The 19021-nt window shown below is 41.2% G+C and overlaps 2 non-coding genes across 2 annotated transcripts; both read left to right on the top strand.

Moving 5' to 3' along the window:
- The first annotated feature begins 3588 nt into the window (after positions 1-3588).
- LOC147929560 (small nucleolar RNA R71) lies at positions 3589-3694 on the top strand. Its single transcript, XR_015579052.1, has one exon. It is a non-coding gene; the product is annotated as a small nucleolar RNA R71 (small nucleolar RNA).
- A 2462-nt stretch (positions 3695-6156) lies between these two features.
- LOC147929559 (small nucleolar RNA R71) lies at positions 6157-6262 on the top strand. Its single transcript, XR_015579046.1, has one exon. It is a non-coding gene; the product is annotated as a small nucleolar RNA R71 (small nucleolar RNA).
- Positions 6263-19021: the final 12759 nt, after the last annotated feature.

The raw sequence follows: 19021 nt of genomic DNA, 5'->3' as shown, positions 1-19021 counted from the left end.
TAGCTCCAGAAATAACAGCAAGTCCTTCCTTACCCTTTTAGAGCTCCATAATACCTAATAATACTCCAAATGCACAAATGTATGCAATACATGCTTATAAACATCCTAAGTGCATATTTGGACAGAAATGGTGATAAAAGCTAATGAATCACTTCTATATGATGCAAAACATGAACTAAACAAGGCCTAAAATATGGTAAAATATAGTGACATCAACACCCCCAAACTTAGTCTTTGCTTGCCCTCAAGCAAATAAACAAGACATAAGTAGGAAGGTGAGGTTTGAAAGTGGGATCTTAGAACCTAACAACTTACTAATGAGCTACCTAGAATCAATGTCCAAGTTACTAGTACTATGATGCAAGGTGAATGAGCTGTACTTAAAAACTTTAGACAGACCTATCACAACCTCTACTGATTCAAGCCTTAGATATCCACATGCATTCAGATCAATCATTTCCTTTAACATTCATTAAGCAAGAACATGAATCAGATTGTGCAATGTTTAAACTCATTTGGCTTGGAAATAAAGGTTTAGAGACAAGGATGGTCTCTCTTTAGAGTGGGGCTCATTAAGTCAAGGTTCTCTCATAAAAATAGATTGAGCTTTAGAAGAAGGCTAAAGGTAAGAACTAATAGACACATACAAGAACAAAACCTTGTCTACCCAAAGGCACCCAAAGTGTTTGATCCTAACATTCTAATCCCAAATGGTCCTAATTCTACCCTTTGTCTTCTTCTCTTCTCAAGTACCCTTTTTCTCTTTTTGTTTTTAAGCCTTAGGAGAGGTTTCTTATTTGAATCAACTAGTGGAATGGGGACTTCTTTCTAATTGATATGGTTCCCTTTTCTTCTTAATCTTTAAGACATAAAAGCTTTTTGCTAGACTCTTCTTTTCTTTCTTTCTTTTCTTTGGTTAGAACCATCTTCAACAATCTTTATACTTCCCATTCTTTCACTAAAGCTTAAATTCTCTTAAACACATTCCCCTCCTAAAGACTCTAACCTTTTCTTTCTTTTTTTTTTTCTTTTCTTTTCTTTTCTTTTTTCAAAACAACCAAGTCCCAAACCCAACAATTAAACCACCTAGTCCTATCTAGTTTGAAAATTGCAAACTAGAACTACACAAGGCTTTACTCTTGTCAGCTCAAACCTAACACTTTCTACCAAGCTCAATTCCAAAATGGCCTCACACACTCAAGAATAAACATGGCTTGAAAGAAGGGTTGGTTAAGGGTAGGAGAAACTGATTTAAAAGTGAAATCAGCTATTTGGATCAACAAGAGTGGTAAAAAGGAAAAAGATGATCCAAATATGTGTATGGTATCCATGAGTTTAAAACAATGCACAACCAGATAATTACAACTCAATATTAGGTTCTTATAAGTAGGAAATGACATCAAATCACAACATGCTTCCATTTAGACCAAAATGCAATATAGGAATTCAAGGCTTGGTTCAATCTTATGTTTCTAGCTCACTCAACTAGCATCAAAGTACTATTAACTTGGGCATTGATCCTAGTCTAGCTAATTTAAACAAGTTAAAAAGGCTGAACTCATCATAGATCCCTAATGCAAATATGAAACAGTCCTACATGAAACATATTAACAAGATCCTAATATGCAATGCAAACTACATGAACACTCTTTTTTTTGTAAAGATTTTTGCAAAAATTTTCAAATTTTTAGGTTTTTCTATGCCATAGATGAAATACAAGTACTAACATGATTATGCTAAAAATTTGAAATAAGAAAACAAAACACAACATCAAATGTCATCTCAAACCCTCCCCCAAACTTAAATTACACAGTCCCTTGTGTAAGAAAAATTTGGAAAAGGATTTAAGAATCAAGAAACAACATAAAAACAAGAAATGCAATTGTATAGACAAAGAGAGTTGGAGTATTACTTGGGATGGGCTGAGGGTGGGATTCATTTGATATCCACCAAGTGCTTAAAGGACCTCCATGCTACCTGACCAACCATAACACTAAAGAAAACAAGATCAAAATAACAAGAAACTTAAAACCAATATGTACAAGGATACCTTTGGGACTTCCTCCCAAGTGAGCTTGTTTAAAGTCTCTAAGCTTGACTTTGCATACTTCTTATGCTTTAGAAGGTTTATAGAGAGGTGATGAAGTCCCCTCTGTTCTTAAAGATTGCATTGCTCCTCTTATTCCTGGGTCAATGTTAAAAGAACTGTGTCTGCTAATAATACTCAGACCTTGCCTTGCTTTCTTTGGAGAGGAACTTCTCACTCTACCATGAAGCTTCTTAATTTTACCCCTTATCTCCTCATCCTTAGTTGTTAACTCCATCACTGAATCATGCAGAATGTTGACAGTTTGAAGCTCAGACAAACCATCAGAGGAAGGATTTCTTGGCTCTTGTTGTTGGTGAAGCTTGGGGATGAAGTCTGGGCATTTTGGGTGACTTGGTACCACTCGGTCGAGTGACTTAATGTGCTCGGTCGAGTGGTAGGCCGAGCAGTAGGTCGAGTTTTCTCTTTTTACCCCATTCACACCTTCAAAGATTTCAGACTCAGTTTCATGACTTTTCTCTTTAATCCTGAAGGTCTGTCCATCAATAGTTGGCTTCTTCTGCTCAAGCTCTTTCACTTGTGGCTTATCCTTCATTTCAGCATCTTCTAACAAAGGTTCATGACTCAAGACCATCACTTCTTGCTGATCAATAGAAGCCTTGTACTTTTTCAGCATTTGCTCTTTAAACCGTCCTGGAAATGGCAGAGGTGGTTGATAGGGAGGTGGAATGAACCGAACCGGCTTGCTAGATTCTTGAGCAATGACTCGAACAGCCACTCGAACAGGCACTCGACCGTGTGCATGGTCGAGTGTATGGTCGAGTTGTGTCTCAAGCTCAGTTCTCTTCTCATTCTGCAGCTCTGGTTGAAGAAAATTCTCCCCAACTTGGTTGTCACTGTCCTCAGTGAGCTTTGAAGGTAGTTCTTTGAGAGAGATAGCTTGGGCAGTGGCATACTCCTTTAGATTGTCAATTGATGTCCCATTGAGTTGTCTAGAAGAAGAAGATTCACTCTTGCTCTCAAGGTGAAGGATTCTGCAAGTTAAAGCTTCAATCTTGATATTAAGGGCACCATATGTGGAGTCTATCTTGTTTTTCATCTCTGTGAGCTTAGTACTTTTTTCCATATCTCCAATAGCTTGGCCTTGTAGCAGTTGTTGAAGCATACTCTTCATCTCTTGATCTAGAGCAGGAGCTTGTTGGAGTTGTTGTGGAGGATAGACTTGAACCATAAACTTCTCATCATCACAAACAACAGGTACTTGCTTTTGTTGGGTTAGAAGTAGTTTATCTAGCTTCTCAAGCTTCTCATCTAAAGCTTGTAGTTCCTTTATATGCCCTTCCTCATAAGCAACACCTTCTCTTAAGCTTCTATCATATTCCTCACTGTAATTGCCATTGGACTGAGCAAAGTTCTCTACTAAGTCCCAACCTTCATCTACATCTTTATTCATGAAGCTTCCATTGGAGGCTGTGTCTAGGAGCATCCTGATCTTGGGAAGAACACCTCTATACAAAGTACACAATAAATATTCATTGTTGAATCCATGATGTGGGCATTGTCTCTGGTAGCCTTTGAAGCGCTCCCATGCTTCACTGAAAGATTCACCATTTTGTTGGAGAAATCCTGAAATGGCATTCCTCAAATGTGCAGTCCTTGAACTAGTGAAGTATTTTGCAAGGAAGACTTTCTTACAATCAACCCAAGAGGTGATTTTTCCAGAATGTAGAGTCTTCTCCCACTGATGTGCTTTATCTCCTAGAGAAGTTCAAACCCACCGAGAAGTTCAAACCCACCGACATACAACTAATTCTAGCAGACCGAATTACAAGGTTGCCAAGTGGAGTGTTGGAAGACCTGCCAGTCAAGGTAAGATCAGTAGACGTACCAACCGACTTCGTGGTTTTGGAAATGGATGTGGAACCAAGGGATCTGCTTATATTAGGATGACCATTTTTGGCCACCGCGGGGGCAATAATAGATGTGAGGAACGGCAAGATCAACCTGAAGATGGGAGAGGATGAAACAAGGATTTTTTCAAGTATCTACTTATGAATGAATGAATGATGCAATCAAACAAACAAACATAAGTATGAATGATCAGAATGTAATGCAAGGTGTTTCAATTCCCTTATGATGTTGTAGCATAAAGGATGCCAATCCATAAAGAGTGTGATATGTAAGCAGTCAAGATGTGATCAATGCATTCAAGTTAAGCCAAATATCAAGTTGATTTGTTTCTAACAACCTAATGACAATAATGAAATGCAATGAACTAAGGCAACTTAAGACAATACTAATGCTGAATTAAACTGTAGAACAAGTGCAATAAACAAGACTAAGCAGAATTAACTAATAAGCAGAAGAAAACATGAACAGAACAATGCATAAGCAAGAAAGTAAAATGGAGCTCGACCTAGCACTCGGTCGAGTGCATGGTCGAGTGGGAGGTCGAGTTGACAAGCGAATGAACAGAAACAGAGCAAATAATGAAAACAGAGCAAACAACAAGCAATTAACAATACTTAAACAGGGAAATCAATAAACAAAGAAAATCCTAAGGATGGATTCATGGGATGGACTCAAGCTATGACTATCTAAATTGGTCAACAAACCTCAATCAACAATGAGCTATCTCTAGACAATGATCTTCTAATACATGTTAATCCATTCTCATGACAATAACAATCAAGCCAAGATACTTCTTAGACCTAGTTCTCACTAGCTATTACATATCAAAGCAGGCATTAAAACCCAGATAACCAATGTCAAAAATCACTTTAAACATCTAATCTCTTAGCATGCTTCATGATAATCTCTAGCATTAGCCTTATCTAACAACTTAGACATTGGTGTGATGCTAAGAAGCTTAAGATCTATCCTTACCCTCTCAGTATAAGAATAGCATAGAGCATATCTAATCTAGAAGAGATATATAACAATCAAGCTTGACCAATCTAAACAACCATAACCTTTACCCAGCCTAATCCATCCCTAAGATCCTAAGCCACTAATAAGATCTAAAAATCATCATGAAGAACACAAACCCAGAAATTAATGAAACTATCATGACTAGAAAGATGAGATAAAGATGAACAATATTGAACAAAGAAGTGAAAGCAAATATTCAATAGATTCAAAGTTATCAAGGTTACAAATGTGTGAAAATCTAGAGAAAAGATAAGAAATGATGCAATAAAGTAAAAGAAGCTAAAAATGGCAAAAACTAGGTTATGAGGTGTCTACATGGTCTCCAGGGTCTCCCCCTTTTCAGCCACAAGTGCCAGTACACATATATATAATAAAGAGAGAGAAGCCCTAGTTAGCTAGAGGACAAAACAGAGAGGCGGCAGTCAGCTCGACTATGTGCTCGGTCGAGTGCATGGTCGAGTTGTTGGTCCGTCAAGTAGCTTCAATCTTCGATCTGGCATGATATCTGTTCTGTAAAATCCGTATAACTCTGGCGCAACACCTCCGATTGACTTGAAACCACCGGCATTAGAAACATAACTCAATTTCCTATAACTCTCATGAAGGATGCAGAAGCTGAATCGCAACGGGAGATCTTCATTCGGATCGATCTTTGAGGAGCTCGATATATTCATCCGACGGAGTACTCGACCGTGTGCATACTCGAATGCTGTGGTCGAGTGGACTTCCGAACCTTCCTGATATTCCCTATCCTCTTGTTTAGCTCCAGAAATAACAGCAAGTCCTTCCTTACCCTTTTAGAGCTCCATAATACCTAATAATACTCCAAATGCACAAATGTATGCAATGCATGCTTATAAACATCCTAAGTGCATATTTGGACAGAAATGGTGATAAAAGCTAATGAATCACTTCTATATGATGCAAAACATGAACTAAACAAGGCCTAAAATATGGTAAAATATAGTGACATCAGAGGACCTCACTATGCAGTTTGATATTCGAGAAACAATGAAAAAACCCACAATCGCAAGACAGACTTTCTGGATATTTGAGGAAGTGATAATCGGGGATTGTTTGCAAAAAGCGCTAACAAAGGATAGCGAGGAGGGATTCATATACTAAGAAATGGAGCTCTATAAGGAATATACAAAGTACACAACAAATATTCATTGTTGAATCCATGATGTGGGCATTGTCTCTGATAGCCTTTGAAGCGCTCCCATGCTTCGTTAAAAGATTCACCATTCTGTTGGAGAAATCCTGAAATTTTATTCCTCAAATGGGCAGTCCTTGAACTAGTGAAGTATTTTTCAAGGAAGACCTTCTTCCACTGATGGGCTTTATCTCCTAGAGAAAAAGGGAACAGTCTCAGGTTCAAGGCATCCTCACTAACTCCATTTATATTTGTGAGGCTACAGATCTTATCAAACTCATCAAGATGGGCAAGGGGGTCTTCAGTAGGCAGTCCATGAAATCTGTTGCTTTGAACCCTTGAGATAAGACTACTCTTGATTGTGAGGGTTGTGTTGTAGATAGGAGGAGGCACTATGCCAAATCTCTGAGTATGTGTAGTACGAGCATCACTATCACCAATCTTCCTTCTCCTTTGAGGTTCAATCTGATCCTGTTGGAGTTCCATTTCCACCCCCTTTTCTGTTTTTTTGAGACTATGAACAGGTGCTCGACCAGGTGCTCGAACAAGCACTCGACCGTTTGCTTTGAGGTACTCGGACGAGTGCCTAGTCGAGTGGTACCTGAGAATCAAAACAGAACACCATAGCAAGAAAGATGTGAGTAATAGAATAAAAAGTAACATAGCTTAATCTTCAAACAATGAAATCTCGACTCGAACATATAAACACCCTAATGGCAACAACGCCAATTGAAACAAAGTAATTTTCTGTCTCTTAACCTATGAATGAATGGATGATGAACAAACAAACAAACTTAGGCTAAGATGATCAGATGCAGTGCAAGGTGTTTCAATACCCTTATTATGTTGTAGCATAAAGGATGTCAATCCATAAAGAGTGTGATATGTAAGCAGTCAAGATGTGATCAATGCATTCAAGTTAAGCCAAATATCAATATGGTTTTGATCTATCAACCTAATGACAATTATGAAATGCTAAATGTTAAGTACTTAGAACAGAAACTAAATGCAAGATAGACAAATGTAAGCAATGCTGAAATTAAACCAACAGAAGTAAAAGCAGTAGATAAAACAGTAAAGGTGCAAAATTGAAATGGAACAGAAAATAAATGAACAACCCGAAGGTGCTCGATCAAGCACTCGACCGTGTGACTGGTCGAGTGACTAGGTCGAGTGGTTTTCGACGAAGAACAGATGCAATCTTGAAAAACTTAAACTGAAACAAATGCAATGAAACAGGATAATATGCGATAAGTAAACAATCAAATGACAAAGAAGGCTTTTAGAGATGGATTCATGGGTCTCATGACAGAAGTGATCAAGTTACAGTAACATCCTAACCCAACTCTCATTAGTGAAACCATATTGAACAGACATTAAGAACCAGACCATTACTTGTCAAAAACCACCTTGTGCAACCAATCTCTTGGGACAAGCATGATAATCTCCAGTGTTGACTTTATCTAACAACCTAGACATTGGTGTGATGCTAGGAAGCTTAAGATCTGCGCTTACCCTCTCAGATATAAGAACAGCTTAGAGCACACCCAACCCAGAAGAGATATTTAAACAAGCAAGCTTGACCATTCCAGGCTACCACATCCCTAAACCAGTCTAATCCATCTCCAGAATCCTAACTCACTAATCAGATGAACAAAACATGATGATGATGAACTCAAACCCAGAAATTAATGAAACTAACATGATAAGATAGATAAGAAGGAGATCTTTAATTCAATACAAAGTATCAAACTCAGATTCTCAACAAACAGAAAGTTATAAGGATTATAAACTAAGAAAATTCTGGAAAAAGCAAGAACAAAACTAGATAATGATGCAATAAAGTAAATAACTTCCCAAAGGGGAAAAACTAGGTTTTCTGACTCTCTTTCACTCCTAAAAAGATATTTTCTGCCCTCTAGTAACTTATTTGCGTCCATAGAGTACAATAGGTTTATATAGGAAGGAAGGGAAGCCCTAAAATGGCTAGAGGACAAAATAGAGAGGTGGCTCGGTCAGCTCGACCATGTGCTCGGTCGAGTGCATGGTAGAGTGACCTCTTCTTCTACTTCTTCCAACGGTCGAGTCCCTCTCAGCACACGGTCGAGTGACTTCGGGTGTGGTGATATCTCTTCAGTAAAACAGGGATAAATCTTCAAATACGCCTCCAATTGTCTTGAAACCACCGGAATTGGAAAGGTAACTCAATTTTCTACAACTCTTGTGAAGAAGTCAGAAGCTGAATTGCAACATAAGATCTTCATTTGAATGGATCTTTGAGGAGCTCGTTATGAATCCGACCACCTACTCGACCGTGTGCCTGCTCGAGTGGTGTGGTCGAGTGCCTTCTTTTCCCTTCCTGAGACGACCAATCCTCTTGTTTAGCTCCAGAAATAACACCAAGTCCTTCCTTACCCTTTTAGAGCTCCATAACACCTAATAATACTCCAAATGCGAAAATGTATGCAATGCATGCTTCTAAACATCCTAACTGCATATTTGGACAGAAGTGGCTATAAAACTTAAGGAATCACTTCTATATGATGCAAAACATGAACGAAAGAAAGCCTAACATATGGTAAAATATAGTAAAATCACCCATCAAGTTATCATGACAAACGTGGAGAGATACCATAGACACGTGAGTACTACACCGGTTTGTCAGGTTTGTAAAGGAGGAGAAGAGACAATTCTTCATGTCTTGAGAGACTGTCCTTCTATTGCTGGGTTATGGAGGCGTGTTATACCGATAAGTATGTGACAGAGGTTTTTTAATACTCCGTTGTTGGGGTGGCTGTATGATAACTTGCGGATGGGTGTTCAAGTAGCGGGGAGTGATTAGTCAACCTTATTTGCCATGGGGTTGTGGTGGAGCTTGAAATGGCTATGTGGCAGTGTGTTTGGTGAGTATAGCAGGTGTCGCGATAAAATTAGATTTGTTAAAGACTTGGCTCGAGAGGTTAGTAAGGCACACCTAGCTTCTCAAGCGGGACAAGGAAGAGCTGAACGGATTGAGAGAATGATAGCTTGGACACGTCCGGGACAAGGTTGGATGAAGCCTAATACTGATGGGGCGTCCCACGGTAATCCCGGGTTGGCTACTGTAGGCGGCGTTCTGCGTGATGAGTCAGGAGCGTGGGGTTGAGGTTTTGCTCTTAACATTGGTATATGCTTATCACCCTTGGTAGAATTATGGGGTGTATATCACGGGCTCTATTTGGCGTGGAGGAAAAATGTCTGAAGGCTGGATTTGGAGGTGGATTCAGAGATAGTAGTTGGGTTCTTAACGACAGGGATTAGTGACACACATCCCCTGTCTTTCCTGGTGCGGATGTGTCATGGCTTCTTATCAAGGGACTAGATAGTCCGGGTTTCGCATGTGTATAGGGAAGCTAACCGTCTAGCTGATGGGTTAGCTAACTATGCCTTTACTTTACCGTTTGGTTTGCATGTTTTTGATTCTGTTCCAATTTCTGTAGAATCGATTGTAAGAGATGATGTTCGAAGAACTGCGGTTCCGAGACAGACTCGGTTGTAGTTTGTTTTCTAGTTTTTAATAATAATACCAGGGAGACATTTATAATCCTAATCTCTTCATAAATTAAAGAACAATGAAAATACATAAATAAGCTATAATCCAAACGGATCACATCCAAAAAACACTGACGAAGAAGCCCAAAGTAAATCATAGAGGAGACTTCAAAACAATTTCATTTATTTAGCGTGCCTTGGTTTTTATCTTTTTAGCCCAAAGTAAACATGATGTCCTTGTTAGTGCAGTGGATCTAATGAAAGAGTTTCACGTTATTAAAGCAAAAACCTCTTTCTACTCTTGTTGTGGACTACCTAGTAGATCCTTGTTTTTGAAGGAACTAATATGCTCAAATTGTAATACCCTAATGGTACTAAAGTCTTGTGGTTGTAATACTTTAGGGGTCGAATCCACAGAGACTCTAGATGCACAAAATAGACTTAATGATCTTTCAATTATGCTAAACAGAAATTGTAATTTAAATAGCAATGCAAAAGACAGAATAAAAACTAGGTCTAGGGAATGATCTAAGGAAATTGTGGAATTTCAAATCAATCAATCAGGATTCAATCAATTAAAACCGTTCTTGACCTATAAACATAATGGTAAAATAAATCAGTTCTCACTGAAAATATTATCTAAATTCAAAAATCAGAAAATCAAATCTCTTTGCAAATTCCAATAATCAAATCAGCATTAAAGTTCAAGTTTAGTTTGTGCACAAAATTGCAAAATCAAATCTCTTTGTAAAAAACCAATTTTATTCATCAAAGGTTTTTGTCAGGAAAATCAATTATATTCTCAAATCAAATTATTATTCTAGGTTATTAATTCTAGGTGATCAATCAAGAATTAAACAGTGTAAACAACCAAAGATGAAGAACATAGAAGAATATGAATTACAAGAAGCTTTCTGATCTAATAAACCATAAAATCACTAATGAGAATCCCAAAAACTAATAAGTGAATTACTCATACATCAGTGCAAAAACACATATCAAAATCGAATAAATTGTATTAAGAAATAGAATAGAGAAGTAAGGGAGTTTGGAATCTCTCTCAACAGGGTTGAGTTCTGACTTGTCTCTCCAAAAGCTCTCTCGATCTCTCTCTCTCAAAAATTTGCAGGAAAATAAAGCTTGAGGGTTTCTAAGACCCTACAATCCTATATATATCTAAAACACGACGTAGACTTAAAACTGCAAACAGGAAAAACTTTGGGGCAGCTTTGCAAAACTTCAGAACTTGAGAAACTCATACTTGTCTTGATGTGCATATTGCGTGGATCAATGCCAATACCCGCATCGATCGATGTAGTCTTCTTAACTCGTTTCCAAGCTTCACATCTTCAGCCTCAATGCTCGAATGTGCTCCAAATCCTCTTATTTTGCTTCATTATGCTCCCATCCGTGTCAATAGGTACCTAGTCTTACAAAGACTCAAAAACAACTTAAAAATCAAATCAAAAAACTCAAAATCACACTTATATCATGGTTAAAAATCGTAAAAACAATGATATATCAGGAACCTTTTCCCAAAAGGTAGATTACTTGAAAGACGAGATCAAGTCTTCTTTTCTAAAAGAGAGACGAACAATTCAATTCACTTGGACAACTATAATTGCATAAATAGTTTTTGCTTGTTTTATCCGTCATACGTATATGAGAGACTAAACAAAAAAAAATTACATTGTTTATGTCTTAGGATAGCAGAGAGAATATGAGGAGTTTAAAGTGAGGATCAACGTTCTTGTCGCTAAAGCATACAAACTGCTAGGTGATGGCTGGACAATGGAGGATATTTAATCTTTGTCTCGTATTATACCAATTATATGAAAGATGGTCAATATTAGTTCCTCAAAACTCTCCATCAAAACCGGTCAATATTATTTAGAGATCTTCTACAGATCTTCTGCAATATTCTTGGGAGATCAAACATGTTTGTAACTAGGTAGTCTTTATATACTTTGTAATATCGACTTGTAAATGATGAGGAAATACAAAGACTTTCGTGGTATCAGAGCCAACTTAGTCTAGCTCTCAAAGTTTATCTCTTCCCCTTTCAATCTCTTCCCATTTGGCTTCATATCAAAAAACAATTTCGCTTCAACAACAAGGGTCGCAAAAATTTTCAGCAACAAAACAATTTCCCACTGCAACAACAGAGACAGCAGTTCCCGACTTGGGGATCATACTAGCCGATTTCATTCAACTCTTGGCAGCAACCTCCGTTTGCACCAGGGGACAATACCCTTCAAATGTTCAGAACCGTGGTTTGTTAGGACAAGGTCCGAAACCAGCAAACGTCCACAATGTTAAGGCATACAATGTTGAGAGCTACAGCCTACTCAAGACTATGCTGAGGCATTTAACACCATGACGCTTGCAGAGCCGTCAGGAGGTGACTGGTACATGGACACCGGTGCTACCGCTCATTTAGCCTCCACACCAGGTACACTCCACTATGTATTTAATTAGAACACCAATAAATCAGTCATTGTTGGAAACGGTTCGTCTAGTCCTGTTTCTCTATCTGGTCACACCACTTTTCTTTCTCTTTCACGTCCTCTTGCTCTTCGAAACATCCTCATTACTCCAAATATAATAAAAAATCTTATCTCTGTTCAAAAATTTACAACAAACAATGCTTGTTTAGTCAAATTTGACCCCTTTGGTTTTCTTGTGAAGGATCTACTCACACGGACGCCTCTGCTCCGCAGTGATAGTACTGGTGATCTTTACCCATTTCGTCTTTCAAATAAAATAAGCTCTCATTCGACTTGCCTTGCTGTTTCTCCATTTATATGGCACATGAGACTCGGTCACACCAATACCGAAACGTTAACATATGTGCTTTCTTCCAATAAATTTCAATGTAATAAGGCTAGCTTACCATCATCTTGTAATGCTTGTCAATTGGGGAAACATGTAAAACTTCCATTTCATAAATCAAATTATGTTGCTTCTAAACCTTTTGAGCTTGTTCATTCAGATGTTTGGGCATCCCCTATTCCAAGTATGAGTGACCTTCGCTACTGATAACAGGCTTTTCACCCAAGGTATCAATTCCCTATGCAGTAGTAGTACAAAGGGTTATCAATCCAAATGGTTGTTATGCTAGCAAATAAGATATGATCAGAACAAACAAGTCCAGCCAAGCAATATAATGGGTTTGATCTAAAAATCCTAAAATAATTAAAAGAAATTAAATAAACAAGAACCACACGACCTAAGTACTCGATGCAAGCATTCGAGTACAGGATCAGGTGGAGTGATCAGGTAAAGAAGAAGAGTAAGAACAGCTCGAAGGTCTACACGAAGATGGTGATCGAGTACCAGTTCGGGTATAGGGTCAAGTTATGAATAAAAATGTAAACAATCAAAATACGAAAGCTCCTACGGATGGGGTAATCGACTCCTAAGTGTTCCTGACCAGTATGGATATCCTACATGCCTCAAGCAAATATTCCCTAGACAATGAATCTCTAAAATCTTGTTAAAACACTCTCGTGATAGAAACAATCAACCTTAATCACTCCCCTACCCAAATCTCGTTGGAGAAACATGACCAAGCAGGCAAAAACTCCTTACACATCTAATCTCTTAGGCTAAGTGAGTAAATCTCTAGCATTGATTGATTCAAGCATTTCATCTACATCTCTCGATGGCAAAATACCCTAGATCTAATCTCAACCTCTCGGTCTATTGATAGCATTAATGTAACATCCGCGAACTGAAATCCCGGTTTGGGGATGTGCATCGGTCGATGCTGGAGGAGCATCGGTCGATGCTGGAAGAGCATCGATCGATGCTGGAAGAGCATCGGTCGATGCTGGAAGAGCATCGGTCGATTCTGGAGGAGCATCGGTCGATGCAGGTTCAGTTTTCTGCGTTTTGACTTAAGTTAAACACTGCGTCGTATGTTTGTCTCATTCGACAAGTTTTAGCCGTTTTCAGAGAGGAAAGAAGAGAGAAAAGAGTTCTAAGTGTTCTTGGTGAATTTAAGAGATTGAAGGCGTTTCTGTAGAGATCTGTAGCGGAGATCGTTGTAGGAGCTTCCTAAGAGCGTGTTCTTGCTTGTTTGTGGTTCAGAATCTTTTGTGCCAAAGGTAAGTGCATGACCATGGCTTATCTAAGCTAGAGATTCTCTGATCTGTTTGTTTATGTGTTGTTTGGCTTGTTAGAGCGTTTTTTAGGTTCAGGTGAGGCTTTCTTGTGGCTTGGGATCGAGTCTTGTGGTTGCAAAAACAAAGATTCGGTGAGAAGCTTCGGGGAAAAATGGTGCTCGACATGTGCATCGGTCGATGCACTTTGTGCGTCAGTCGATGGACTTTGTGCGTCGGTCGATGCAAGTGCGTGGACGACGTGGTTTAACCTAAGAGCATCGGCCGATGCCATGTGGAGGCGTCGGTTGATGCAAATCATGTGTCGGTCGATGTTGTCCCTAGGTGGTGTCGGTCGATGCAAGCCTTGTGTCGGTCGATGCAGTGTCTGGTTTGTTTGTTGATTGTCGTTTGATGGTTAGAGTATCTCTATTGCTTGTGTGTATAGCCCAGTAGATGGGAGGATTGTCTTATTGAGTGTTTATAAAATACTCATGCATTGCAATTTGTGTTTGTGATGCAGGTAAAGGAAAAGTGTGATCGTGGAATCAAGGCAATGAAGAGGACGATGTTCTAGGGACTCGATTCGATGTTGTATGATTATGCTAGGTTGCTACAGGTGGGTCTGTAGAACATTGCTAGGTTGCTAGTTCTATGCCTTATGTTATTTGATTATGGATTATGGAATATTTGGAATAATGATTATTGGATGATTGAATATTTATTGATATTGTTATTTCCACATTGAATGTGTTTGTGGTTAGGTGGCTAGTGAGTATGGGACCACTAGCTGAAGTTATTTATTATTATTGTTATTATATTTACTATTTATTATTTTAAAAAAAAACAGGTCAGGTCGTTTCAGTTTGGTATCAGAGCCCTTACGATTTGGGATTGCATGTCTTGATTTATTATGTGATTTAGTCAATTGTGTGTGGCATGGAGTCCTAGGACATCCTCTTCGAGCCTACAATGTGATTCCATGGTGATTTTATGTTTCTGTGTTATGATAATTGTGTGCTTAGCCTTCTGTTCATGGTAGTGCAGATGGTTAGAGAGGATGTTGTTTCTGGTTGTGGTCATGGTCGTGGACGCGGACGTGGTCGTGGACGCGGACGTGGTCGTGGACGCGGACGTGGTCGTGGACGCGGACGTGGTCGTGGACGCGGACGTGGTCGTGGACGCGGACGTGGTCGTGGACGCGGACGTGGACGTGGTCGTGGTAGAGGCAGAGTCCAACAGGTTAGTGAGGCTGCGGACCAGAGTATGATAGCAGAGAGTATTGGCGAGTCGCAGGGTGTCCAGGGGGATTCCATGAGTGTGGCCGGAGGGGGCGGTGTTGATGCTCCAGTAGCCGGTGATGTTAGGGCCCCAGGTGTGGGAGTCCTAGTGGGTGGAGTCTCGGGTGTCGATTTTGCGGGTTTGCTGGCACAGTTGATAACGAAGTTTCCGCCAGTGGCACCGGCTCAAGCTCAGGTAGTTCCACCAGTGGTGGCAGGGGAGCGGCAGCCAGTGGCTGCGGATGTTGGGGTTCATTCTTGCTATATCAGCATGCTGACAAAGATGGGCCGTATTGGTACTGAGCGGTTTTCGGGAGGTACAGATCCTACTGCTGCGGATGCGTGGAGGACGAGTGTGGAACGTAACTTCCATACTCTGAGATGTCCTGAGGAGTTTGGGGTGAACATTGGGGTCCACCATTTGACTGGTGATGCTCAGTTGTGGTGGAGTTTTGTGGCAGCCAGGAGAATGCAGAGGGAGATGTCTTGGGCTGACTTCGTCTTGGAATTCAACCGCAAGTATTTCCCTAGAGAGGCACTGGATATGTTGGAGGTGCAGTTCCTTCAGCTAGTTCAGGGGACTCGGTCAGTACGAGAGCTTGACTTGGAGTTCAGTCGACTTCTGAGGTATGGGGGTCGAGATATAGAGTCTAAGGAGGCTCAGATTAGGAGGTTCTTGAGGGCCCTACATGATGATTTGAGGGTTCACTGTAGAGGGCGGAGTTATGCTTCGCGTGCAGATCTGATCGAGACTGCAGCAGGGATAGAGAAGGATATCCAGGCACAGTCAGTGGCGGCTAGCCCAGCAGTTCAGCCTAGTAAGGCTCAGCATCAGGGAGGTTCTATCAAGGGCGGCAAGCCTGCGCAGGGAACCAAGAGGAGGTGGGAGGCTACGCAGACGTGGAGTGGTGCGAGTTGCTTCAAGTGTGGGAGCAAGGATCACAAGATTGCTAGCTGTCCCAAGAGGAGTGCTTCGTCGACAGCGGCTCGTGTATGCTATCATTGTAGGGAGCCAGGGCACATCAGACCCTTGTGTCCTAAGTTGCAGCCGGTAATAGTGACAGCTTTGCAGCAGGTGCAGCTGGGAGGGCAGCTGGTGACACAGATTGAGCAGGCACCACGAGTGTACACGAATGCAGAGACTGGTGGAACCAGTGCCGGGGCGATCACATGTATTATTTCTGGTACTGTGTCTCTGTGAATTCTTAGTAAGTTCAGATTTTATTTTGTCCTATGATAAAGTGTTAGATTCTCAACACATGAGGTTTGTATAGGGACCTTGTTGGTGGGCGGGTTTAAGTCCCACATTATGGTTGACTTTGGAGCTACTCATAGCTTCATTACCCCAGAGTGTGCAGAGAGCGCAGGTATTATGGGAGATCCCGGAGAGCGTACGGGAGTTGTCAGAGTTGCTGGAGGCAAGTTTCTGAGAGTTATTGGTCGAGCTAGGGGTATTGACATTCAGATCGCGGGAGAGTCTTGGCCTGCAGATTTGCTTATTAGCCCAGTGGAGCTGTATGACGTTATCTTGGGGATGGACTGGTTGCATCAGCATATGGTTCATTTGGATTGTCATCAGGGTAGAGTGGAGTTTGAGCACTCAGGAGGTAAGTTGGTTTTTCAGGGGATTAGACCGACTTCGGGGAGTCTCGTGATCTCGGCCATTCAGGATGGGAAGATGATCGAGAAGGGTCGTGAGGCTTATCTGGTTACCATATCTATGCCAGACTCAGTGGGGAAGTCTACGGTTAGCGGTATTCAGGTTGTGGAGGAGTTTGAGGATGTGTTCCAGTCATTGCAGGGATTACCACCTTCTCGGTCTGATCCTTTTACGATTGAACTGGAACCAGGGTCTACACCGTTATCCAAGGCTCCTTACAGGATGGCTCCAGCAGAGATGGCAAAGCTGAAGAAGCAGCTAGAGGATTTGTTGAGCAAGGGATTCATCCGTCCTAGGGTATCACCGTGGGGAGCGCCGATGTTATTCGTTAAGAAGACGGATGGGAGTTTCCGCTTGTGTATTGATTACAGGGGTCTCAACCGGGTCACTGGGAAGAACAAGTACCCTCTTCCGAGGATCGATGAGTTGTTGGATCAGTTGAGATGTGCTACTTGGTTCTCCAAGATAGATCTGGCGTCGGGTAATCATCAAATCCCGATAGATGAGGCAGATGTGAGGAAGACTGCTTTCAGGACGAGGTATGGGCATATGAGTTTGTGGTGATGCCGTTTGGGTTGACTAACGCGCCAGCAGCATTTATGAGATTGATGAACAGCGTGTTTCAAGAGTTTCTGGATGTGTCTGTCATCATTTTCATCGACGACATCCGGGTATATTCTAAGAGTCCTGAAGAGCATACAGTGCATTTGAGGGTAGTTCTAGAAAAGCTGCGGGAGCAGAAGTTGTTTGTTAAGTTGAGCAAGTGTAGCTTCTGGCAGCGGGAGATGGGTTTTCTGGGTCATATTGTGTTTGCAGATGGGGTTTCTATAGATCCGGAGAAGATTCAGGCTATCAGGGATTGGCCTAGACCGCAGAATGCCACAGAGATCAGGAGTTTTCTGGGGTTGGAAGGTTACTATAGAGGTTTGTGCAGGGGTTTGCGAGTAGAGCACGTCCTATGACTAAGTTCACACGGAAGGATGTTCCTTTTGTCTGGTCACAAAAGTGTGAGGAAGGCTTTGCAAGCCTGAAGGAGATGTTGTCTACCGCTCCAGTGTTGGCTTTGCATGAGCAGGGAGAATCCTATATGGTTTATACAGATGCAGCGAGAGTTGGTCTGGGTGTGTGTTTATGCAGCATGGGAAGGTGATTTCGGAAGCATGAGGACAACTATCCTACTCATGACTTGGAGATGGGTGTTGTAGTTTTTGCCCTAAAGATTTGGAGATCTTATTTTTATCGTGCAAAGGTACAGGTGTTTACAGATCATAAGAGCCTGAAGTATATATTCACTCAACCCGAGCTGAACTTGAGACAGAGGCAGTGGATGGAGCTGCTGGCGGATTATGATATGGAGATATCCTATCATCCTGGTAAGGCTGACTTGGTTGCAGATGCTTTGTGTCGGAAGCGGGTGGCTTCGGCTCAGGAGCAGGATATGGAGTCTCTGGTAGGGGAGATCAGTGCGTTCAGCTTGTGTGCGGTTTCTCAGGAGCCGTTGGGTTTGGTTGCAGCTGATAGAGCAGATTTGTTGAGCAGAGTGCGGTTGGCTCAGGAGAAGGATTTGGAGCTGGTGAATGCCTAAAAAAATGTTGATTCAGAGTATCAGGTTTCGGCTAATGGTACTATTCTGGTGCATGGGCGGATTTATGTGCCTAAGGATGAGGAGTTGAGGCAGGAGATCCTGAGAGTGGCTCATGCGAGCATGTTCTCTATTCATCCAAGAGCGACTAAGATGTACAGTGATCTCAAGAGGTACTATCACTAGGTCGGAATGAAGAAGGACGTGGCTAGTTGGGTTGCGAGGTGCGATGTGTGTCAGCTATTGAAGGCTGAGCATCAAGTACCAAGTGGATTACTGAAGAGTCTTCCCATTCCAGAGTGGAAGTGGGATATGATTACTATGGATTTCGTGGTAGGTTTACCATTGTCCAGGACGTTTGATGCTATTTGGGTCATTGTGGACCGTTTGACTAAGTCGGCACATTTTCTGGCCATTAAGAAGACTGATGGAGCAGCAATCTTAGCTAAGAAGTATGTGAAGGAGATAGTCAGGTTGCATGGGGTGCTAGCGAGCATTGTGTCTGATAGGAATTCCAAGTTTACTTCGGGGTTCAAGAGGGAATTTCAAGCAGAGATGGACACTAAGGTGCATATGAGTACAGCGTATCATCCCCAGACAGATAGACAGTCAGAGAGGACGATCCAGACATTGGAGGATTTGCTGAGGATGTGTGTGTTGGATTGGGGTGGTCATTGGGCATATCACCTGAGCTTGGTAGAGTTTGCTTACAACAACAATTACCAGGCGAG

Source organism: Camelina sativa, chromosome 13 (genome assembly GCF_030686135.1).
Source record: "Camelina sativa cultivar CO46 ecotype springtype chromosome 13, ASM3068613v1".
Classification (NCBI taxonomy): Eukaryota; Viridiplantae; Streptophyta; class Magnoliopsida; order Brassicales; family Brassicaceae; genus Camelina; species Camelina sativa.
The sequence above is the reverse complement of the archived record's forward strand: the minus strand, read 5'-3'. Positions and strand labels throughout refer to the sequence as shown.